This window comes from Mobula hypostoma, chromosome 1 (assembly GCF_963921235.1).
Source record: "Mobula hypostoma chromosome 1, sMobHyp1.1, whole genome shotgun sequence".
Lineage (NCBI taxonomy): Eukaryota > Metazoa > Chordata > Chondrichthyes > Myliobatiformes > Myliobatidae > Mobula > Mobula hypostoma.
The window spans coordinates 196,703,692-196,729,049 of NC_086097.1; the positions used below are offsets into that span (position 1 = coordinate 196,703,692).

The 25,358-nt window shown below is 41.3% G+C and overlaps 1 protein-coding gene across 7 annotated transcripts in view; it reads right to left on the reverse strand.

Annotated features, from left to right (window-relative positions):
- The window catches only part of greb1l (GREB1 like retinoic acid receptor coactivator), a 293,936-nt gene extending 268,906 nt beyond the window's left edge, over positions 1 to 25,030 (reverse strand). For 5 of the 7 annotated variants that reach the window (XM_063062702.1, XM_063062729.1, XM_063062718.1 and 2 more), the window contains exon 1: positions 24,870 to 25,030. The gene's annotated coding sequence lies outside the window, so the exon portion shown is untranslated. The other 2 variants (XM_063062710.1, XM_063062694.1) reach the window with 2 other exon arrangements.
- Positions 25,031 to 25,358: the final 328 nt, after the last annotated feature.

The window sequence follows — 25,358 nt, forward strand, 5'->3', positions numbered from 1 at the left end:
AAACAACTTTGCCACATCCACTCTGTCCATGCCTTTCAACATTCAAAATGTTTCTATAAGGTCTCCCCTCATTCTTCGAAACTCCAAGGAATACAGTCCAAGAGCAGACAAACGTTTCTCATATGTTAACACTCTCATTCCCGGAATCATTCTAGTGAATCTTCTCTGTACCCACTCCAACGTCAGCACATCCTTTCTTAAATGAGGAAACCAAAACTGCCCACAGTACTCCAAGTGAGGTCTCACCAGTGCCTTATAGAGCCTCAACATCACATCCCTGCTGCTTTACTCTATTTCTCTAGAAATGAATGCCAACATTGCATTCGCCTTCTTCACTACTGACTCAACCTGGAGGTTAACTTTAAGGGCATCCTGTACGAGGACTCCCAAGTCCCGTTGCATCTCAGAACTTTGAATTCTTTCCCCATTTAAATAATAGTCTGCCCGTTTATTTTTTCTGCCAAAGTGCATAACCATACAACTTCCAACATTGTACTTCATTTGCCACTTCTCTGCCCATTCTTCCAATCTATCCAAGTCTCTCTGCAGACTCTCCGTTTCCTCAGCACTACCGGCCCCTCCACCTATCTTCGTATCGTCAGCAAACTTAGCCATAAAACAATCTATTTCATAATCCAAATCATTGTTTGTGTATTTCATAATCCAAATCGTTGATGTACAAAGTAAAAAGAAGCGGCCCCAACACGGACCCCTGTGGAACACCACTGGTAACCGGCAGTCAACCAGAATAGGATCCCTTTATTCCCACTCTCTGTTTCCTGCCAATCAGCCAACACTCTATCCACGTATGTAACTTTCCCGTAATTCCATGGGCTCTTATCTTGTTAAGTAGCCTCATGTGTGGCACCTTGTCAAAGGCCTTCTGAAAATCCAAATATACAACATCCACTGCATCTCCCTTGTCTCGCCTACTGGTAATTTCCTCAAAAAATTGTAATAGGTTTGTCAGGCAGGATTTTCCTTTAAGGGATCCATGCTGAGTTCTGCCTATCTTGTCATATGCTTCCAGGTACTCTGTAACCTCATCCTTGACAATCGACTCCAACAACTTCCCAACCACCAACGTCAAGCTAACAGGTCTATAATTTCCTTTTTGCTTCCTTGCCCCCTTCTTAAATAGCAGAGTGACACTTGCAATCTTCCAGTCCTCCAGAACCATGCCAGAATCTATCGACTTTTGAAAGATCATCGCTAATGCCTCCGCAATCTCCACAGCTACTTCCTTCAGAACACACAGGTGCATTCCATCTGGTCCGGGTGACTTATCTACCTTTAGACTATTCAGCTTCCTGAGTACTTTCTCTGCCGTAATTGTGACTGCACACACTTCTCTTCCCTGCCACCCTTGAGTGTCCAGTATACTGCTGATGTCTTCCTCAGTGAAGTTTGATGCAAAATACTCGTTCAGTTCCTCTGCCATCTCCTTATCTCCCATTACAATTTCTCCAGCATCATTTTCTACCGGTCCTATATTTGCTCTCACCTGTCTTTTATTCTTTATATACTTGAAAAAGCTTTTAGTATCCTCTTTGATATTATTTGCTAGTTTCCTTTCATAGTTAATCTTTTCTCTCTTAATGACCTTCTTAGTTTCCTTTTGTAAGGTTTTAAAAACTTCCCAATCCTCTGTCTTCCCACTAATTTTTGCTTCCTTATTTGCCCTCTCCTTTGCTTTAACTTTGGCTTTGACTTCTCTTGTCAACCACGGTTGCATCCTTTTTCCATTCGAAAATTTCTTCTTTTCTGGAATATACCTGTCTTGCACCTTCCTCACTTTTCGCATAAGCTCTAGCCACTGCTGCTCTGCTGTCTTTCCTGCCAGTGTCCCTTTCCAGTCAACTTTGGCCAGTTCCTCTCTCATGCCACTGTAATTTCCTTTACTCCACTGAAATACCGACACATCAGATTTCGGCTTCTCTTTTTCAAATGTCACAGTGAACTCAATCATGTTATGATCACTGCCTCCTAAGGGTTCCTTCACCTCAATCTCTCTAATCACCTCCGGTTCATTGCACAATACCCAATCCAGTACAGCTGATCCTCTAGTGGGCTCAACAACAAGCTGTTCTAAAAAGCCATCTCGCAGACATTCTACAAATTCTCTCTCTCGAGATTCAGTGCCGACCTGATTTTCCCAATCCACTCGCATTTCCGATCCAAAGTTCTGACTCCCCAACAATCATAAGTTCAGTGTTTATTCTAATATTTCATGAAAGTTAAGTAAATTTAGTTAAATAACAGCTCCATCTTACTCAGTTTCATTTTAGATCACATGAGTCCATTATACAAATTTCACATTTTTAATCCTTAAAGTTACCTCAAGCCATTCATAAAATGTTAAGGCCATTTCCAAAGTATCATTGTCAGTTAACCCATTACCCACCAAATGTCTGCCGTGTCATCTAAAAAATTTCATTAACAAGTCCTACAATTTCTTTGAAAACTAGACACCTGGAAATAATTACAAAGCAGCAATCCAATTAAGTTTCACAGACAACATACCAACAGCTCAAGTAAAACTTGTATGGCTTATAGTAGACCAAAGATCTGAATTTCCCTTTACGTTCTTGCCGGACAAAAAGAAGATGGCGCCAGCGAACAATGCTACCAAAGGCAACATCCTCAAATTGGGTCATGAAACAACACTCCTTGCACTTCTTCTACATCTTCTTTAATTCAGATGTGGTTCTTCTACTGTTGCAGCCTGTCATCTACACTCTAGCAGTATGTTTTCAGGCTGATCGGGCAATTTGGTGTTTTGCTGTCTCTGAGAGGGTTCCATGAGGCTGCAAGCAAAGCATGTGGCATGGAGGTCAGGAAGTCAGGAGACAGGGCGTGAGCCCATGATCGACTCCATCTCTCACCGATTAAAGCACCAAGGAAGATTGAAACTGTCAAGACTTGTGCGGAGGACGAGCGAGTGTTCAGCACCGTCCACTAGCCTCTCAGTTGCTGCTGCTGGAGGAAGGTGGCTTCATGTGACGGTGTCTCTCTCCCTCTCGCTCATTGCACCCAAGCGAAGACGCCTGCTTTTGAATGATCTTTTTCTCTTTCCCTCTCTCGATGCTGTCAGGGGATGGTGCCAGAACAAAGTTTAATCAAGGCGGTTTGTGCATTGTGGACGCTACTTCACGTATGACGTGTTTCTAGTTTTTCTGGTTGCTCTTTTGTTTTTTTGATAGCTTAGATGATTTTGAATCAGGGCAGCCTGCAGATAATGAACACTGACCTGAACTGAATATGCCTTTTGATTCTGTGTTTTTATATTCTGTGTTTTCGGTCTTTTTTTGTTGCTATTTGCATAATTTGCTTTTTTTCGCACATGGGGGGGGTTGATTTTTTTATATGGGAACGTTCTCCATGTTTCGTGGTTGTCTGTGGTGAAGACGAATCTCAGAGTTGTATATTGCATATATACTTTGATAATAAATGTAAATGTACTTTGAAATGCTGGTCAAATTGATTTCTTTAATCCAAAATATTGACAGAGGATAGCAGATTAGTGCATTAGGTACAAGAAATTCGTATTTTTATCTTACTTAGCAATACAGCATGAACTAGGCCCTCAGAGCCATGCTGCGCAACTCCCGATAAACCCAACTAACCCTAACCTAATCACAGGGCAATTTTCAATAACCAATTAACCCACCCGGTAAGTCTTTGGCCTGCGGTCGTTAAAAACTAAGAAATATATATTTTAAAATACAATTGAAGTTTGAGCATCACAAAAGCCAAAGGTTATTGAAATGCACATACACCTTTAAAATAAATTTAAAATGAAACATTGCTGATTGACTTGCCTTCTCACAACTATACGAGGCATTGTTGAGCATCTGAAGCTTCTATGCTTAAACAAAGAGTAAAATTATCGCCCAAGAAAGGATAGAAACTACCTAGAGACAAAAAGGCTTGCTTTAATACTAAAGATTGTGAGAACAATGTAAGTTTTATTTATTTATACTTCGGCATGTGAATATAAACCATAAGACATAGGAGCAGAATTAGGCCATGAAACCCGTAGAATTTATTCCAACTTCCATCATGGCTGATTTATAATCCCTATCAACCCCATTTCCTGCCTTCTCTCTGTAACCTTTGATGCCCTGACTAATCAAAAACCTATCAATCTCTGCTTTAAATGTACCCAATGACTTGGTCTCCACAGCCGTATGTGGCAATGAATTCCACAGATTCACTATAGTCTGGCAAAGGAAATTCCTCCTCATCTCTGTTCTTAATAGATGTTCCTCTATTCTGAGGCTGTGCCCTCTGGTCCTAAACTCCCCCACCCTAGGAAACATCCTCTCCACATCCACTCTATCTCGATCTTTCAGTATGATATGATTTCCACCACTCCATTTGTCTAAACTCCAATGAGTACAGGCCTAGAGCCATCTAATGCTCCTTATACATTAAACCTTTCACTTCCTGAATTGTTGTGAACATCTTCTTGACCCCCTCCAATGCCAGCACAACTTTTCATAGATAAGGGGCCCAAAACTGCTCACAATAATCCAAGTGTGGTTAAAGCCTCAGCATTATATCCTAGTCATCTTGAAACGCATGCTAACATTGCATTTGCTTACCTTACCACTGACTCACCTTGCAAGTTAACCTTTAGGGAATCCTGCATACTCGACACGAGACTATTACAGCACAGTACAGGCCCTTCGGCCCTCGATGTTGTGCCAACCCATATATTCCTTTAAAAAAAGTACTAAACCCACACTACCCCGTAACCCTCTGTTTTTCTTTCATCCATGTGCCTGTCCAAGAGGCTCTTAAATACCCCTAATATTTTAGCCTCCACCACCATCCCTGGCAAGTCATTCCAGGCACCCACAATCCTCTGTGTAAAAAACCCACCCCTGATGTCTCCCCTAAACTTCCCTACCTTAACTTTGTACATATGCCCTCTGGTGTTTGCTATTCGTGTCCTGGGAAACAGGTACTGGCTACCCACCATATCTATGCCTCTCATAATCTTGTAGACCCTTATCAAGTCCCCTCTCATCCTTCTACGCTCCAAAGAGAAAAGTCCCAGCTCTGCTAACCTTGCTTCATAAGACTTGTTTTCCAATCCAGGCAACATCCTGGTAAATCTCCTCTGCACCCTCTCCATAGCTTCCACATCCTTCCTATAATGAGGTGACCAGAACTGAACACAATACTCCAAGTGTGGTTTCACCAGGGATTTGTGGAGTTGCAACATGTCCTCTCTACTCTTGAACTCAATCCCCCTATTAATGAAGCTGAGCATCCCATAAGCCTTCTTAACTATCCTATCAACCTGTGCAGCGATCTTGAGGGATGTATGGATTTGATCCCCAAAGTCCCTCTGTTCATCCACACACTTAAGTAACCGACCATTAAACCTGTACTCAGCCTTCTGGTTTGTCCTCCCAAAATGCATCACCTCACACTTATCCAATTGAACTCCATCTGCCACTTTTCTGCCCCACTCTGCATCCTGTCTATATCCTCTTGTAACCTTCGACAACCTACAGCTCCATCCACAACTCCTCCAATCTTCATATCATCCGCAAACTTACTCACCAATCCTTTCGCCTCTTACTCCCAAGTCCCTTTGCACCTCTGATTTCCGAATTTGCTTCCTGTTTAGAAAATAATCTACACATTTATTCCTTCTACCAAAGTATATGACCATACACTTCCCTGTACTATATTCCATCTGCTTCTTCTTTGCCCATTCTCCCAATCTGTCTAATTTCTCCTGCAGACTTCCTGCTTCCTCAACATTATTCTCCCCTCCACTTAGCTTCATATCATCCACAAACTTGACCACAAAGCCATCAATTCCGTCATCCAAATCATTCACAAATAATGTGAAAAGAAGCGCTCAAAACATCGACCCCTACGGAACACCATTAGTCACCAGCAGCCAACCAGAAAAAGTACCCTTTATTCCCACACTTTGTTTCCTGTTAGTCAACCAATCTTCTATCTATGTTAGTATTTTTCCTGTAATACCATGGGCTCTTACCTTGCTAAGCAGCCTCATGTGTGGCACCTTGTTAAAGGCCTTTTGAAAATCCAAATAAACAACATCTTCTGTCTCTCTTTTGTCTATCTTGCCTGTTATTTCCTCAAAGAATTCCAATTTTTTAGACAAGATTTCCACCTTAAGGAACCATGCTGACTTTGGCCATTTTTATCATGTGCCTGCAAGTACCTTGAAACCTCATCCTATAATTTCCTTTCTTCTACCTCTCTCCCTTCTTGAAGAGTGGAGTGACATTTGCAATTTTCCAGTCCTCTGGAACCATTCCAGAATCTAGTGATTCTCAAAAGATCATTACTAATGCCTCCACAATCTCATCAGCTAACTCTTTCAGAAACCCGGGGATAATTCATCTGGTTCAGGTGTCAGATCTGCCTTTAGATCTTTCAGATTCTCAAGCACCTTCTCCTTAGTGATAGCAACTACACTTACTTCTGCTCCCTGACACTCTTGAATTTCTGACACACTGTCAGCATCTTCCACAGTGAAGACCGACACAAAATACTTATTAAGTTCATCCACAATTTCCTTGTCCTCCATTACTACTTCTCTCACCTCTCTTTTACTCTTTATATATCTGAAACAAACTTTTGGTATCATCTTTTATATTATTGGCTAGCTTACCTTGATAGTTCATCTTTTCTCTCCTTACGGCTTTTTTAGTTGCCTTCTGTTGGTTTTAAAAGCTTCCCAATCCTCTAACTTCTCACAAATTTTTGCTATATTAGATGCCCACTCTCTTGTGCTTATGCTGTCTTTGGCTTTCTCTGTCAACCACAGTTGTGTCATCATCCTGAGAAGAGTATCTTTGGGTTGTCTCTGTAATTCCCTTTACTCCACTGTAATTCTGATACATCTGACATTAGCTTCTCCTTCTCAAATTTCAGAGTGAATTCTATTATATTATGATAACTGCCTCCCAACAGTTCCTTTACCTTAAGCTCCCTAATCAAATCTGGTGCATTACACTTCACCCAATCCTGAATTGTTGTTCCCATAGGCTCAACCACAAGCTTCTTTAAAATATCATTGCTTAGACATTCTACAAATTCTATCCCTTGGGATCCAACACAACCTGACTTTCCCAATCTACCTGCATATTGAAATCCCCAATGACTATCGCAGCATTGCCCTTTTTACATGCCATTTCTATCTCCTGCTGTAATATGTACATACGTCCTTGCAACTGTTCAGGGCCTTGTATATAACTCCCGTCAAGGACATTTTACCCTTGCTGTTTCTTAACTCTACCCACAAGGATTCTACATCTTCTGATCCTATGTCACCTTTCTCCAAGGATTTGATTTCATTTTTTATCCAAACAGCCACCTTACCCTCTCTGCCGACCTGCCTGTCATTTCAATATAAAGTGTATCCTTGAATTTTAGGCTCCCAACTATAATCTTCTTTCTGCCACGACTCAGTAATGTCCACAATGTAATATCTGCCAATCTCTAACTATGCTGCAAGATCATCCACCTTATTCCGTATACAACTACATTCAAATGTAACACCTACAGTCCTGTATTCATCACCCTTTTGCTCCCATGTCACACTTCAAGTCATCCCACTGACTCCAATTTTTCCCTATCATCAACCTGAATTTCCTCTTAATCTCACTATATACTGCAACTACTTGTATACCAACTGCCACATCCTTAGTATTATCACTCCAGTTCCCATACCCCTGCCAAATTAGTTTAGTCCCCTTCCCAATAGCTCTAGCAAACTGCCCGCAAGAACATCGGTCCCACTCAGGTTCAGGTGTAATCCATCCCTTTTGTATAGGTTACATTTTCTGCAGAAGAGATTCCAGTGATTCAGAAATCTGAAACCCTGCCCCATGCACCAATTCCTCAGCCTCACACTCATCTGCCAAATCGTCCTATTCTTGCCCTCACTGACATGTGGCACAGACAGCAATCCAGAGATTACTACCCTTGAAGTCTTGCTTTCCAGCTTTCTACCTAACTTCCAATATTCTCTCTTCAGGACCTCCTTCCTTTTCCTATCTATGTTGTTGATAACAATATGTACCGTGAAAATAGGCTGCTCACTCTCCCCTCTTAGAATGCTGAAGACCCAATCCGAGACATCCCTGAACTTAGCATATCTGAGATTATGCATTCAAAGGCATGCTTTTTTGAAAAATGTGAACTGAATCAAAAACAGGTGTCATTTTTACTGCTGTAGTACAACTCACAGAACAGTGAAGTAGGTGAGGATAAAGTAATTAACAGCAACAATTTTCCAAAATGCACTGGAAATGGTAATTACAGGCATACACCTAAAGAACTAGGGCACTGCAGATGTTACATTTTTACTCAAAGGGGAAAATTGAGAATTGAGGACCTTATAGATTATGGATCAATTAGACATTTCGAGGTTATGGGTAAACTTCTTACATCCATATTGCAGGACAAAAATATTCAATATTGATATGATATCGGGTAATCAGGAGTATTCAGTTATGCTTCCCCATTTCCTGCATTAGGCCTTCAGCTATGCAACTACCAAAATGGAATTTCCTTCCCAAATCTCGTTGCTTCACTACCCTTCTTTTTTTGTTTTAAGTGATAAATAGATAGACAGATAGATACAAAGAGTCAGTGGTATGGGCATACAATAAATTCTGCACTTTCTGTATCACAAGTAATGTTGTCTTTCAGATAAGATATTGAACTGAGACCTCATCTACTTTAGAAGTGTACATAAAATAAAAATCCAATGGTACTACTAAAAAAAGCAGGGGACTCTCCCAGCCAATATTTAATCCAAAACTAGTATTGCCAAGCCAAAACCAGAGAAACTGCAAATTTACTGCTGCTTGTTGTATTAACTCTATTACCATAGAAACCACAGAAACTACAGCACAGAAACAGGCCTTTTGGCCCTTCCTGGCTGTGCCGAACCATTTTCTGCCTAGTCCCACTAACCTGCACACGGACCATATCCCTCCATACACCTCCCATCCATGCATCTGTCCAATTTATTCTTAAATGTTAAAAAAGAACCCGCATTTACCACCTCATCTGGCAGCTCATTCCATACTCCCCACCACTCTCTGTGTGAAGAAGCCCCCACTAATGTTCCCTTTAAACTTTTCCCCCCTCACCCTTAACCCATGTCCTCTTGCCTCAGTGGAAAAAGCCTTGCTTGCATTCACTCTATCTATACCCATCATAATTTTATATACCTCTATCAAATCTCCCCTCATTCTTCTACGCTCCAGGGAATAAAGTCCTAACCTATTCAACCTTTCTCTGTAACTGAGTTTCTCAAGTCCTGGCAACATCCTTGTAAACCTTCTCTGCACTCTTTCAACCTTATTTATATCCTTCCTGTAATTTGGTGACCACAACTGAACACAATACTCCAGATTCGGCCTCACCAATGCCTTATACAACCTCATCATAACATTCCAGCTCTTATACTCAATACTTTGATTAATAAAGGCCAATGTACCAAAAGCTTTCTTTACGACCCTATCTACTTGTGATGCCACTTTTAGGGAATTTTGTATCTGTATTCCCAGATCCCTCTGTTCCACTGCACTCCATTACTCCAGTGCCTTACCATTAACCCTGTATGTTCTACCTTGGTTTGTCCTTCCAATGTGCAACTTGTCTGTATTAAACTCCATCTGCCATTTTTCAGCCCATTTTTCCAGCTGGTCCAAGTCCCTCTGCAGGTTCTGAAACCCTTCCTCACTGTCTACTACACCTCCAATCTTTGTATCATCAGCAAACTTGCTGATTCAATTTACCACGTTATCATCCAGATCATTGATATAGATGACAAATAACAATGGACCCAGCACTGATCCCTGTGGCACCATTATTGTATTACCATAAGTGCTCTTTTCTTGAATTTTTTATATAACTTTACTAAAATTTAGTCTCTTTATGTTATGAGTGCAGACAAAATATAAGCATGAGACATTCTGCAGATGCTGGAAATCCAGAGCAGCACACACAAAATGCTGGAGGAACTCAGCAGGTCAGGCAGCATCTATGGAAATAGATAAACGGTTGATGTTTCAGACTGAGACTTTTCTTCAGGACCAGAAAGGAAGGGGGAAGATGCTAGAATAAAAAAGTGGGGGGAAGGAAGGGAGAAAGCTAGAAGGTAATAAGTGAAGCCATGTGGGTGGGAAAGGTAAAGGGCTGGAGAAAAAGGAATCTGATAGGAGAGGAGAGCAGATCACAGGATGAAGCAAAGGAAAAGGGGACCCAGGGGGAGGTGAAAGATATGTGAGAAGAGGTAAGAGACCAGAGTGGGGAGTAAAAGAGGGGATGGAGAAGGAAAAATATGTTTACCAGAAGGAAAAATCAATATTCATGCCATTAGGTTGGAGGCTACTCAGACAGAACATAAGGTGTTGCTCCTCCCCCCTGATCTCAGCCGGTGGTGTAGTGGCATCAGCACCAGACTTTGAGGCAAATGGTAACAAGTTCAAATGTACCTGGCCCCATGCACCATCGTGCTGCATAAAGCGTCGAGCTGGCAACTCAGCCTCGTAAAAAGCAGTTGTGCCAAAGAAATGGCACAAATACAAGGCGTGAAAAGCAACAACAACAACCCCCACCCAGAGGGTGACCTCATTGTGCAACAAGTGAAGGCCATGGACTGACAAGTCAGAAGGGGAATGGGAATCGGAATTAAAATGTTTGGCCATGAGGAAGATCCGCTTTTGGTGGATAAAGCAGGGATGCTTGATGAAGTGGTCCCCCAATTTATGACAGGTCTCACCAATGAATAGGAGGCCACTTCAGGAGCGGCGGACACAATAGATGACCACAGTAAATTCGCAGGTTAAGTGTTGTCTGGAAGGATTGTTTGAGGCCCTGGATGGAGGTGAGGGAGGCGGTGAAAGGGCAGTTGTAGCACTTTGGTCGTTTGCAAGGATAAGGGACGTATGGAATCACGGGGGGAGCGATCCCTGTGGAAAGCAGGGTGGGAGGCAGGTAAAGATGTGTTTAGTGGTAGGATCCCTTTGGAGACGGCAGAAATTGCGGAGAGTGATGTGTTGAATGCAGAGGCTCATGGAGTGGTAGATAAGGACTAGACATTCATTCTTTGGGGCATTTCTCTGTTTTTGTGTATGTTCTCAAAGAAAAAGAATTTCAGGATGTATACTATATACATTTCTCTGACATTAAATGTATCTATTGAACCTATTGAGTTCTATCACTGTTAAGGTGGTGGAAAGATGAGGTGAGGACAACATCACCAGTGGAGGAAGGGAAACCCTGTTCTTTGAAGGAGGACCTGGAAGGGAAAGCCTCATCCTGGGAACTAAAGAAGTAATAAAAGGGAATAGCATGTTTACAGGACAGAGAGTTGGAAGAGGTATAGTCAAGATAACCATGGAAATCAGTAGGTCTATAAAAGACATCAGATAGTTCTTTAAAGCATCTAAGATAAATTAATGTAAAACAATTTGAATATTGATAAATTGGTTTTCCTTCCTTGCAACAAATGTATGCAACTTCCACATGAAACACTGAGGCATGACAACAATTTTTCATTAATAGTTATATCTTACTTCCCCAGAGCCTTGTATTATTAGGTTCTCTGTAAAGAATTATCTATCTGCATTTAAGCTCTTTCTCACCAATGACTACATTTTGCACTTACGCACTATAACAAAGTCTTGGTGCACAACATCATAGGTAACAACTATCGGCTCTAAGTTCCAACATGTTTAGGGCTTCAGACTTCTAGTGCTCTCTGTGTGGAGTTTGCACATTCTCCCTGTGACCGTGTGGTTTTCCTCCAGATGCTCCAATTTCCTTCCAAATGCCAAAGACTTGCAAATCCACAAATTCATTGGCCCTGTGCATGCCAATATTGTGTAGGTGAGTGTAGTGGTAGAAATCTACTGAGAGAGGTTACAATATCTCCTTCACAAACCATCAATGGTAGACATATAATATATTCACAAACTAATGCCTCTTCCTTCCTCAACTTCTCTAACATTCTTACCAGGTTTTAGACCTTATTTATGGACTTAGCAGAGATGCTGAAGTTCAAACAACACATCTTAGTAAAAGTCAGATCAAGAATTTTTGATTTTGCAGCATGGCAGGATAGATCAGCTAGTTGAGTGGTGTCACATCAATAACCTCAGCAAGACATCAGCAAGATCAAAAAATTGATTGCGGACTTCAAAAAGAATTTGGGAGAACGCACACCAGTTCTCGTTGAGCGGTCACTGATAGAAAGTGTGAACAGCTTGAAGTTCTCAGATGATCTATCCTGAGTCTGATACATTCATGCAATTATGAAGAACACATGCCAACTACTCGAGTTTATTAAGAGTTTGAGGAGGTTTGGTAGGTCTCCAAAGACTCTTGCAAATTTCTATGGATGCATGGTGGAGAACATTCTGACTATTGCAGCACAACCTGGTATACATGCTTCAATGCACAGAATTGAAAGAACATGCAAATGGCAAACGCAAGAGATTCATTCTGCAGATGCTGGAAATATATAGCAACACACACAAAATGCTGGAGGAACTCAACAGGTCAGACAGCATCTATGGAAAGGAATAAGTCAACATTTCAGGCCGAGACCCTTCGTCAGGACTGGGATCAGGTGCATTGGGTTGTAAGCTCAGACAGCTCCATCAAGGGCGTAACCCTCCCCACCTTTGAGACCCACCAGGTGGTGTCTCAAGAAGGTGGTATCCATCATCAAAGACTCTCACCATCTGGGACATGCACTTTATTTATCTTACTTTATTTAGAGATACAACATGTAGCAGGCTCTTCCAGCCCAACGAACCATACCGCCAAGCAACCGACCTATTTGACACTAGCCTCATTACAGTTCAATTTACAATGACCAATGAGCCTACTAACCGGTACGTCTGTGGACATCCCCACACAGTCACGGAGAGAATGTACAAACTCCTTATAGACAGTGCAGGAACTGAACTCCGAGCTCCAATGCCCCAAGCAGTAATAGCATTGCACTAACTGCTATGCTACCGTGGTTCTACTGTGGTGGTTATTACAGTTTGCATCTCTTTTCATTATTACCAGCAGGGAAGAAGTACATGAGCCCGAAGACCAACAATCAATGTTTTAGGAACAGCTTTTCCCCCGCACCATCAGATGTCCGAACAGTCCATGAACCCATGAACATAATCTTGTATCTCATCTTTTGCACAACTTATTTGTTATACCTTGCATTATACTGTTGCCAAAATACAAACTGGACAGAAAAATGATTCATCCATAACCTGGCGTTGAGGGACAAATACTTGTGATAGCATCAAAATTTTAAAATCAGAGACCTCCAATGTCATGTTCTGCTCATTTCTTATCCACTACATTACAATGCAGCATTAATAAAGCCAAGTCTCACAGAAAAATTGGAAGTACTGCTCAATTATTCAAAACATTATAATCACATTTCAAAGTAAATGACTCGACATTCGTTTGCTACAGCCATGGTAAACCTCAGCTATTCTCAACTAGATGAGAAGAGGCACAGCAAAACCACTTTGTATCAAGATCATCCTTACTGAAACTAACTCACAGAATTTCAACTTGCAGCTGGCCCCAATTAAGTGAAGATATGAAGTTACCAATCTGATCCAATCCCTTTTTATAGTCATGGGACAATCCATGCTGACAACAGTACCCACTCATCGAGATCCAATTTCCTGCCTTCAGCAGCCCAAATTCCTTTAAACCCCACCCCTCCATGTACTCATCCAAATGCTTCTTAAATAATACTTTTGTACCTGCCTCAACTATGTCATCTGAAAGCTTATCCCATATACTCACCCTCGGCGTGAAAAAGTTGCTCCTCGGCTTCCTTTAAAACCTTTCCTCTCACCCTGGTGGCACAGTGAGATCAGCGCCGGGCTCGAGAACAGAGGTTCCTGAGTTCGATCCAGTGACAGGCCGCTCCTGAGCGCGCTCTGCATCCGTGCCGGGTTGATGTCGAGCTTGCAACTCGACCTCATAAAATAAAACACTGCAACCTCTAGTTTAAATTCCTATGCGGAATATTGTGGAGGATCAAATATCCAAACCCAAACCCTAAAACTATGCCAACTCCTACCCTGGAGAAAAGACTGTTAGCACCCATCTTAGACACTTCCCCCTCCCCCAATACGTAAATGTTTTTTGCATTCTTTCCAGAATGACAGGGTGACCAAAACAGAATGCAGAATACAAAGTGTGGCCTCACCAATGACTTACAAAACTGTAACGTAATGTCGCTGCTCCTATACTCAAGCCCTGGTGGATGAAGGCCTGCATGCTGGATGCCCTTTTCCACCACACTACCAGTGACACCTCACTTGTACTCCAAAGTCCATTATACTCCATTATAGTATATGTACTATGCTAGTTTGACTTTCCAAAATGCATCACCTAACAGTGAGCCCTGTTGGGACTTGTCTGCAGAGCAGGAAACTGTGGAATGGAATGACAGTCTCTTGTGGACTTCACACCAGTTTTAAATAGCAAGCAGGGCCTGTCAGGACTTGTCTAGGAAGCAGGAGATTGCTTGCATTGTTTGTAACATAGCAAGAGCCAATAAAAAGAAGTAAAATTTAAGCGAAGCAGCCATTATGTGAGTGGGCCAGGGTTAGAGTGGTCAGATTTTGGCTCAACAGGCTTTGGCAGGAACAGGCAGAGGCTAGAACATAAGCTTGAGAAGTTAAAGCCAATGATAGAATGGTAGTAAAGGCAGTGCAATTCTCCTCCAGTAAAATGTGGGATTGCAGCATACCAAATGGTCTCGCTGATGACTACATCTGCCGGATGCATATTCAACTTCAGCTACTGACAGACAAGCTCAAAGAACTGAAGCTAGAGCTGGATGTACTCAGGACATCTGGGAGGCTGAAAACCTCACAGATGAGTCTCTTACTGAGGAGGTAATAGCCAGAATGCAGGCTTCAGATAGCAAATGGGTGACCACCAGGAAAAGTATGGGATTAAGCAGTTCATGTGCGGTTCTTCTGTGGCTATTCCTTCTGCAACAAGTATATCCATTGAGTACTACTTGATAACCTATTAAGGCACAGCAGCAGCAGGCAAGCCAGTGGCACTGTGTGTCAATGAAGCTTAGGAGGGAAGGGGAAACTCAGATAAGGCAATAGTGATAGGAAACTCAATAGTGATAGGAAACTCAAACTCAAAGTGGATGGACAGGAGATTCTGTAGCCACAAAAGAGACACCAGGATAGTGCATTGCCTCTCATGTGCTTGGGTCCAAGATGTCTCAGAGTGGCCACAGAATATTCTCAAGAGGGAGGGACAGCAACCAGAGGCCATGGTGTACATTGGCACCAATGAGATAGGTAGAAAGGGAGAAGAGGTCCTGTGTAGCGAGTATAGGGAATAGGGAAGAGCAGGACCTCTAATATTGTAATTACTCCCACTGCCAAGTGCTGCTCAGGACAGGAATAGGACGGCAGTACAGATGAATGAGTGACTGAGGAATTGATGCAAGAGGCAGAGTTTCCAGCTGGAACCTCTTCTCGGGAAAAGGTGACCTGTACAAAAGGGAAAGGTTGCACCTAAACCGGAGGGGAATCGATATCCTGACTGGGAGATTTGCTTTTGCTACTCGGGAGAGTTTCAACTAGTTTAGTAGGCTGGTGGGAACTACAGCACCATGTCAGAAAGTGGAGGGAAAGCGAGGAAAGTAGACGTCAGGACCAGTAAAAACAGGCAGGAGCAAAGTAATGGATATAACGGGACGGATAGTTTGAAGCATTGTGGGTAAAGGTAGAACATAGATAAATACAAGGAACCATGATGTTGTGGCCATTCCAAAGATGTGGTTCAGAGAGGGACAGGAACAAGTGCTTAATGTCCCAGGGATTCGATGTTTTATAAAATATATAGAGGGAGATAATAGGTGGAGCAGTTGCACTACTAATCAGGGACAATATCACAGCTTAACTCAGAGGAGATATAATGGAGGACTGAGGCTATAGGGGTAGAATTCAAAAACAGAAAGGGTGCAATCATTCTGATGAGATTGTACTACCAATCCATAATAGCCACTAGGACATTGAGTAACAGACTTGCAGGCATATTCAAAAAGGTGTAAAAACAATCGGGTAGTTGTCATGGGGAACATTAACTTCCTACGTAGACTGGGACTTTCAGAGTGCACAATTTGTTAGTGCATCCAGGAGGGTTTCTTCAATATGTAGGTAGTCCAACAAGAGATGGGGCTGTACTGAACTGGTGTTGGTTAATGAGCTTGGCCAGGTGACCAACCTTTCAGTGGGTAAACAGTTAGGGAATAGTGACCACCAATCTTCAAGTTTTAAGACAGCTATAGATAAGGACAAGTATGGACCTTTATTTATTTATTTATTGAGATACAGCATGGAATATGCCATACCAGCTTTTAGAAGAAGCCGCCCACATGGTCACTGGGAGGATGTACAAACTCATTAAAGGAGGAGGCAGGAATTGAACCCCGATCACCTGTACTGTTAAGTGTTGTGCTAACCACTACGCTACCATGCCAACCTTGCAGGAGTGTACTAAATTGGAACAGGGCATATTATGTGAGCATTAGGCAGGAATGAGGGAGAGTTAATTGGGAACAGCTGTTTTTGGGCAAACCCTCATCTGAGGCTACGTCCACACTAGACCGGATAAATCCGTAACCGAAGCCTTTTCTCTTTGTTTTGACCCTCCGTCCACACTGAAACGGCGCTTTCCTCCCCCGAAAACGGAGATTTTCTAAAACGCCCTCCACAGTGTGTAAATTTGAAAACGCCAATTGTGCAGAGCAGTGTGGACAGGGTAAATGGATATTTTTAAAAACGCTGTCATGACGTGCCGGAACAGATGGCGGCAGCGTGGCATTTTGTTGTTTTCTTGAACGCAACCCCCCACACAACCTAACAATTTCAGAACAGACGGCAACGAGACTGAAGCCAGAAGAGTTAGAAATGTACTCACCAAATACTTTGACCCATAGTTTACCTAATAAATAAGTATACTCATTTTGTCCTGTTTTCTGTCCTTGCTTGTATGAAGGTGGTTTACCTACTAATGCAAGTACTTCTCTGACAATAGATGTGTAACAGCCTAATGTAACATTGTATGGAAATACAAGATAACACTGATGCAGACATGATTTATACATTTAACAAGGCACTTTATTTAGAACATAGAATAGTACAGCACATTATAGGCCCTTCGGCCCACAATGTTGTGCCGACCCTCAAACCCCACCTCCCATATAACCCCCCACCTTAAATTCCTCCATATACCTGTCTGGTAGTCTCTTAAACTTCACCAGTGTATCTGCCTCCACCACTCACTCAGGCAGTGCATTCCATGCACTAACCACTCTCTGAGTAAAAAACCTTCCTCTAATATTCCCCTTGAACTTCCCACCCCTTACCTTAAAGCCATGGTCTCTTCTGGCAATCTCCCACCTTACTATTTACCTCAAGAATTGGGCTTTAATCCCCTTGTTTAATTTCCAATCATTCCCAGGTTCCACTAACTATACACACCTGCTTTCCATCAGAAAATGCAGGATAAAGACCCTGTGATCGGAATAAGGAGCTGCTAGTTTATTGGTTGACTCTGGTGTGAGTAACCTTGGTTCATGGGCCTTAGGGCTGTTAGTTCTAAGTCCAGTGTTGTTCCTGGATTCTCTCCAAACTCAAGACTTCAGGTAAAGACTCTCCTGGAAACTGATTTCATGCTTGCTATGGTGATAATGCCTCCTGACTCTGCCCCCATGCCTGTGTTCTGCACTTGGGTTTGTCCATAGCTATGCTTGTATAACATTATCAATGTATTGCTTGTGTGAACATTTAATAGATGCAACTGTCACTTTTGCTTAGGAACTTGTTTTATTGTACATGTTAAATACAGCATAATAATACATAAAGACATGGCAAAAGTAAAGGCAAACAAATGAGGTAACAGCAAATTTCACTTTTGCCCAGTAACAAGCCTTATTGCATTTAGTTATAGCTGTTGTCCCTTTCATTGGTGAAGAGACTATAGCTGTAAGAAATGTTTCTAGACAAATATGCACCAAGTATACTATTTCCTCTTTGCTTGTTTTCCATCTGTCCTGTGTATGCCCAGTAGGAGGAGATTCACTGAAATATCTGTTCTAATGTGGATGGAGGTATTTTGAAAAATGCTGGTTGTGGATGCCTATTGTTTTTATGTGAAACTGGTGTTTTCAAAATTATCTGGTCTGGTGTGGATGTAGCCAGATATGCAGAGGGTGTTTAAAGACCAACTGCACGGAGTACAAGATAAGTACTGTATGTTCCAGTCAAAAAAAAGGACAAGGATGGCAAGGTAAGAGAACCTTGGATATTGACAGATGTTCAAATTGGGCAAAGAAAAAAAGTATGGAGCTCAGAAAGCTAGAACCAACAAAGCCTTTGCAGATTATAAAGAAGGCAGAAAATAAGTCTAAAAGGAAATTAGGAAAGGTAAGAGCCCATGAAAAGTCCCTGGATTAAAGAGAATTGTAAAGCATTTCACACATGCATCAAGTGCAAGAGGATAACTAAGGAGAAGGTTGAACACTCAAGGATAAAGCAAGGAACATTTGCCTGGATGTGGAGGATGTAGGTGAGGCCCTTTAATGAGTACTTTACATCATGAGATGAACATGGAGGATAGGGAGATCAGTGCTGAGATTATTAATATGCCAGGGCATTTTGAAGTAAAGGAGGAGGTAGTGTTGGGTCTCTTGAAGAACATTAAGGTGGATAAGCCCAGGGATGATGGGATATATTCTAGGTTATTGAGGCAGGCAAGAAAAGAGATTGTTGGGACATTGACCAATATCTGTGTCCTCTAGCCATAGGTGAGCTTGTGGAGGACTGGTGAGTAGCTAACATTGTTCCACGATGTAAGGCAGGAACCAAGGATAATCCTGGAAACTATAGTTCAGTGAGTCTCTCATCATTGGTAGGAAAGTTACTGGAGAGAATTCTTAAGGAGAAGATTTATGAACATTTGGAAAACCAGGGCCTAATTAGAGAAGCCAGCTTATCTTTGAGTGGGGCACTTCATGTCATACTAACTTGAGTTTTTTGATGAGGTGATGAGTGATCACAGGGTAAAGTTGTGGATGCTGTCTACATGAATTCTAGAAAGTTTGACAAGGTCCATCATGGAAGCATTATCCAGAAGATTAAGATGCATGGGATCCATGGTGAATGAGCCATTTACTTGCCCACTGAAGACAGGTTAGTGGTTGAAGGGACTTGTTCTATCTGGAAGTCTGTCATTAGTGGTGTTCACCAGGGATCTGTACTGGGACCTCTGTTTGTGATGTATATAAAAGACTTGGATTAAAGTGTAGGTGGGTGGGTTAGTAAGTTTATGGATAATAGAAAGTTGGCGATGGTGTGGATAGCATAGAGGACTCAGAATACAACAAGATACAGATCAGTTGCAGAGATGGCCTGAGAAACAGCAGATGGAGTTTAACCTGGCCAAATGTGAAGTGTTGCACCTTGGTAGGTCAAATGTAAAGAGGCAGTACACTGTTAAGGGCAAGAATGTTAACAGCATTGATTAGCAGAGGGATCTTAGAGTCCAAGTTCATAGCTCCCAGAAGGTTGCTGTACAGGTTGATGGTGGTTAAGAAGGCAAATGACATGCTTTATTAGTCAAGGCACTGAGTTCAAAAGTCAAAGTTGTGTCACAGCTTTATAAAACACTAGTTAGACTGCATCTGGAGTATTGCATACAGCTCTGGTTGCCTCATTACAGGAAGGATGTTAAGGGTTGGAGAAAAGATTTACCAGGATGTTGCCTGGATTAGAGGGCAAATGCTATAACAAGAGGTTGTACAAACGTGGGTTGTTTTCTCTAGTGGCAGAGGCTGAAGGTAGATCTGATAGAGCTTTATAAGATTGAGAGGCATAGAGTACAGACAATATTTTTTCCGAGGATTGAAAAGTGAAATACCAGAGGGCATGCATTTAAGGTGAGAGGGGTTCATTTCAAATGAGATGTGAAGGACAAATTAAGTGGTGGATGCCTGGAATGTGCTGCTTGAGATGGTGGTAGAGGCAGAAACATTTGTCTTGAGAGATGCTTAGATCTGCACAAGATTGAGGAAAATGGAAGGATATGGATATTGTGTAGACAAAAGAAATTAAATAGCCATTTGATTAAAAATTTAATTGGTTTGAAATAATATGGGCTGAAGGGCCTTTTTTTGCATGCTGTATTCTATGTATTCTGTACTAAAATCTATTTGACACATCTTGGCCCACTTCCTGAACTGATTTAGATCTCTGTAATCTATGACAACCTTTTTCACTATCAATAACACCTCTTAATCTCACATCATCCACAAACTTGTTGATCAAAGCTTTTTGCTTTTGCATGCAAATGATTTGTATAAAAATTATGACTAACAAGGTCCCAGCACCAACCTCTGTGGCACATCACTAGACACCAGCCTTCTTTCTGAGAATCAACCTTCAACTACCACCCTCTGCTTCCTACTGCTGAGCCAACTTGTATGTGGAAATGATTCATGTTATCAAAGCTTAAATCAGCCTAAAGAAAATATCCCACTTTTTTAAGCTCTGCTCTCCCTTTTGGCTGTGAACCATACTATGTTCCATGCAATGCAAATTGAGTAACACAGAACAGGTCAATCACAAACTTGCAAAATGTGAATTGACTGTCAAATCACAGATTTGGTGCTATCATTGTTCATGGCCTATTTATAATGGTAAATTAGTTTTTTTACTGTCACATGTACTGAGGTACTATGAAGTTTTGATCTGCATGCCAATCATACAGTGCATGAAGTAGTACAAGAGAAACCAATAACAATTATATATAGCATTTATATATATTAGTGTTATTTATAGCAAAAGTGCAGTGCAAGCAGACTATAAGAAGCAAGGCCCAAACGAGGTCAAGAGTCTATCTCGTGGTACTTAGGAGACTGCTTAAAAGTCTTCTAAAAGTGGAACAGAAGCTCTCCTTGAGCCTGGTGGTACATTCTTTCAGATTTTTATATCTTCCCAATGGGGGAGATGAGATGAGATAATGGTAGTCATGAAGATTGGTTTTGGTTATTATTGTTACATGTGCCTGGATTCAATAAAAAGCATGCCACCTTTATTGTTTATACAGACCAAATCATTTCACTGCTACTGAAAGAGTGCAGTGCAGGTAAATGACTAAGTGCAAGATCATACCAAGCTAGATTTTACGGCAACAGTCCATCTTATCGTACAAGAGATCAATCACGAATCTGAAAACTGTAGGATAGAATCTGTCCTTGAGCAGAGTGGTCTGAGCTTTCAGATTTCTGCATCTTCCACCTAATGGAAGGGGGCAAAGAGAAGATGTACAGGATGGTGGTATTTACAATTATGCTGGTTGCTTTAATGAGGCAAAGCATAGACAAAGTCCACACAGGGGAAGCTGGTTCCTGTGATGTGCTGAGCTGTGTCCACAACTCTCGAGTTTCTTACAGCCAAGTGCAGAATAGTTGTATTTCAAGCTATCATGCATCCAGACAGAATGTTTTCTATGGTGCATTGATTTAAAAATTGGTGAAGAATTGATAGGATATTGTGATAATGATAATTTGGTGTCAGTCAGAAATGTAACATGCTATTCAAGATGTGCCTCATGCACCCTTCACCCCTGTCTAAGTCCTCAGCTTTTAATTTTCTCATTATCACATCTAACTTCTGTTATATCAATTCTCTAACTACTTACAACCCTCCAGTCTTCCCCAAATGATTCACTTTTCCTCTCTCCCAAGTTTGTATCTCCATTACTCTACAATGTTTTCAGCCATCAAAACCCGATATTCTGGGACTCCATTAAATCTCCGATTCATTCTGAAAAATTAAACTAATTTACTTGCACTTCACTGGAGTATGTCAAAAAAATTTTGGTCAAGAATGTCTCAATAAGGAGAAAAAGTAGACAGATGTTTCTGAGCTTCTATGTTAACTGAACCCAAGCTGTCAAGGAAAATCGCTGATATGTGACAGTTTAGCATTAAGAAACACTAGAAACTTGGAGGGTTGCAGAGCTTACATCATTGATCAAAATATAAAACTGAAACATTGCTTGGCCAACACCATATGCTAGTTTAGCAAGCATATGGGTGAGATGAAATGGAAGGCAAATTAGATCATGCTTGTGTATTTACACTGAATGCTACAAAAATAAAACAATATTTATTACATGCAAAATACCTGAAAATACCCAGCTTTGAGTGTAATTCATGAAATATTTATTACAAGCAATGAAAGTTGAATATCATATGGAACCAACTGCATAAATTATACCTAATTAATTCTCAGAATCTATAGCTCTTTTAAAATTAGAGCAAAGAAAAATGGCACAGGTGGCAGAACATCTGAAAAATGAAAGCAAAAACACTCTGCACATTCAGAAGCAAAATATAAGTTGCATGCACTGAAATTAATAATTCAAAAGTTGTGCAAAATATATAAAATACTGAAAATACCTGTCATGCTATGCGTGAAGAGAGGAGAGACAAGAATTAGAATTTCATGTCATTGGTAGTCAAATTTCTCTCCCTGCAGATGCTATGTAACTTAGTTTCAATATCATATTTTTATTATTCTTAGAGTCCACAGAATTTTGCTTAGTTTCAGAAATTTAAATTAATTTCAGTTACGGCAATAATTTCTATGTAAATTAGTTGTTAGAAATACAGTAGTAGTTTGAAATACTGGCAGAGGAAACGAACCTCAGTAAATATCTTCGGAGGAGTAGATAATTGAAAAAGAAAACGTGGGTTTTCCATCAACGTTTTTCAATGGAACCGAACACTGGGGTTGAAAATACGTGACTTTCCCAACCCATTAAAGCGGAAAGAAACATTTACGATTGAATAGCTCACCCCTGCCGGACGACTTCACCCAGTCATGTATAAAAGCACCAAACAGTCGTTTTTAAAGGACACCGCTATCCCTAATCCATTTCATTTTCTTGTACGATTTATAAAGCAAAACTAGCGCGCTATTTACACTTCAAGATTTGCACAGGAAGTCGAAACGGTTGTGGTCAAAACCAAATTCCAACAGAACTTAATATTAGAAAGTTAACGTTAGTGGCCAACTTTTTCATTCTCCGTGTATTTCTTCAGTTCAACAGAGACATCCTCCCCATTGGTGTATGCCAAGCCACGGCGAGTTTTTAAACGCTCAAAACCACTACTGTCTCTAAATAGTCGGAATAAACATAAACCTGAATCCCACAAGGTCAACGGGCGATATCCAAATAGGTGGGGCTAAAAGCTGATCGATGCCTGCTGTGTTAGACATAGTCAACTCGCTTGTTGAAAATCAGTGTCCATGGTTTTGATAATTTTCCTGTACCGAAAGGTTCAGTCTTAAAAGCGGATGTGCCATGTCTGAAACACACACCAGATGTACTGCTTGTTTTTAATCGACATTCTTGAGAGATTAGCTGCAGCGTCTGTGAATGAGATGTGATACAGCGCCCGCCGCGGCGTCCCTGCCTCTAAACCACGACCAAGTGCGTGGAAGGGAGCCGGGAGAATGGCATAAGGCCAGCTCCATCTACACATTCACCTACCGCTCTTTCACACGCACAAACCCTTTCCCTTTTGTTCCTCCTTTTGTCACATCTTTTCTGTCGCTACTCCCCAGATATTCTCCATCCACCCATCTTGATAAAATACTGCTATGATATCGATGGCAAATATTAATACACACCTCGCCTCTGTTAATAAAGTTCCAGTCTGCGGTGAGAAAAACAAACTATACCCGTACAAGAAATCCAAACAGCTCTCAAAAATTATCTCTGGACTGCCATCACGATCGTTTTCATGGCTATGTAACATCGCGAAGTTTCCCGTAAGAGCCACCATGTCGACGTGACAGGATACTTTTATTTTGGGCGTATTCAAATACATTACAGATCCTACTAAATCTTATTTTAATTGTAACGTAATAGAGCAAAGACAGAACCATGTATCCTCATTACCCAGCGCAGCACTGAGCCAGAAATATCACTATCTTCAAACGGTAATTATAAACGACCTGCATATTGAGTCGGTTTGTTCGACATGTTAATTTTTCCATTTCAGTTCTTGTGTTAATACTTCATTCCTCTCTTGATTTCTAAATGTCGCTGTGGTAAAAAGAAATCTTGAAAACGGTTACCCTATTGCTCGAATAAAACGTTGCATTTTCAATCAGACGGGTTTAAATTTGGAATCTTAATTTGGAGGCAAGCAACTTCAACGCATTATTTGTAATTCACAGCTGTAAATTCTATTTTCTTTATAAATTCCCTCAAAATTAGAGCGGAAACTTAAAAGGAAAAGTCGAAATACTATTTAGAAAGTGCTTTCAGATTCTAACGTATGTTACGATACATTAATTTCAAAAACAACCTGAACGGCAAAGCAACCAAAAGTGGCAACTCACAATTTAAGTGGATTTGCAATACCCAAAGATGAAAAATACATTGGTCCAGAGACGAATTACGGTCAGCAAATTTGGCGTCCTGATATAAATCAGTTTATTCCGGCCACGGGAGAAACACCAACCTCGCCTACATTCAACGCTTGTTCTTCTGTAATCTAGGTTCTACCCAAGATCGAAGCACAAAGAAATCGGAAGAAAAAAAATGACATCGACCGCGCTCCATACAAATGTAGCGAGCGACCCCATTAGCAACCAGCACGATCAAAGGCACGGTGTCGCACCGCCTGCCTGCATCTTATTTTCCTTTCATGCATGTGGCGTTCGATTCTACAACATACAACGGCAGTGTTGCCATATTCTCCAACTTACATTTTACTTTCAGATGAATGTGTAAACTCTTTTCTACGAATAACGTCAGGTGATGATTTAATTGGCCCCTTGTTTTTCTGACTTTACCGCAACACTGATTTCGAATTACGCTTTCCGTATTTGTGTTTTCGATGGAAATTCGATTGGCTGCTCTGCGCCACCTAAGGGTCTTGGGTAGATGGTCAAATCCAGTCCAACGAACGGAGTACTGTGACACAACCTGGGCTCTGAGCTACACCACCCATCACATGGGGGGGGGGAGTATATACCAGAAATCTCAGCGAGATCTGTTTTATTAAAACAACAACAAAATGCGTTTTTCTGTGCTTCTCAATTTAATATTTTATTTTGGGTTAATGAAAGACAGAGCATGGAACTCAGCCGCTAAAGTTGCGTAACCAAACATTCAAGTATTTGCCTCTGGCAGAGTGGTTTTGTCTACGGTTCGTTACGTCAAAAACTTCACCACGGAAGCTGGAGTTCGAATGT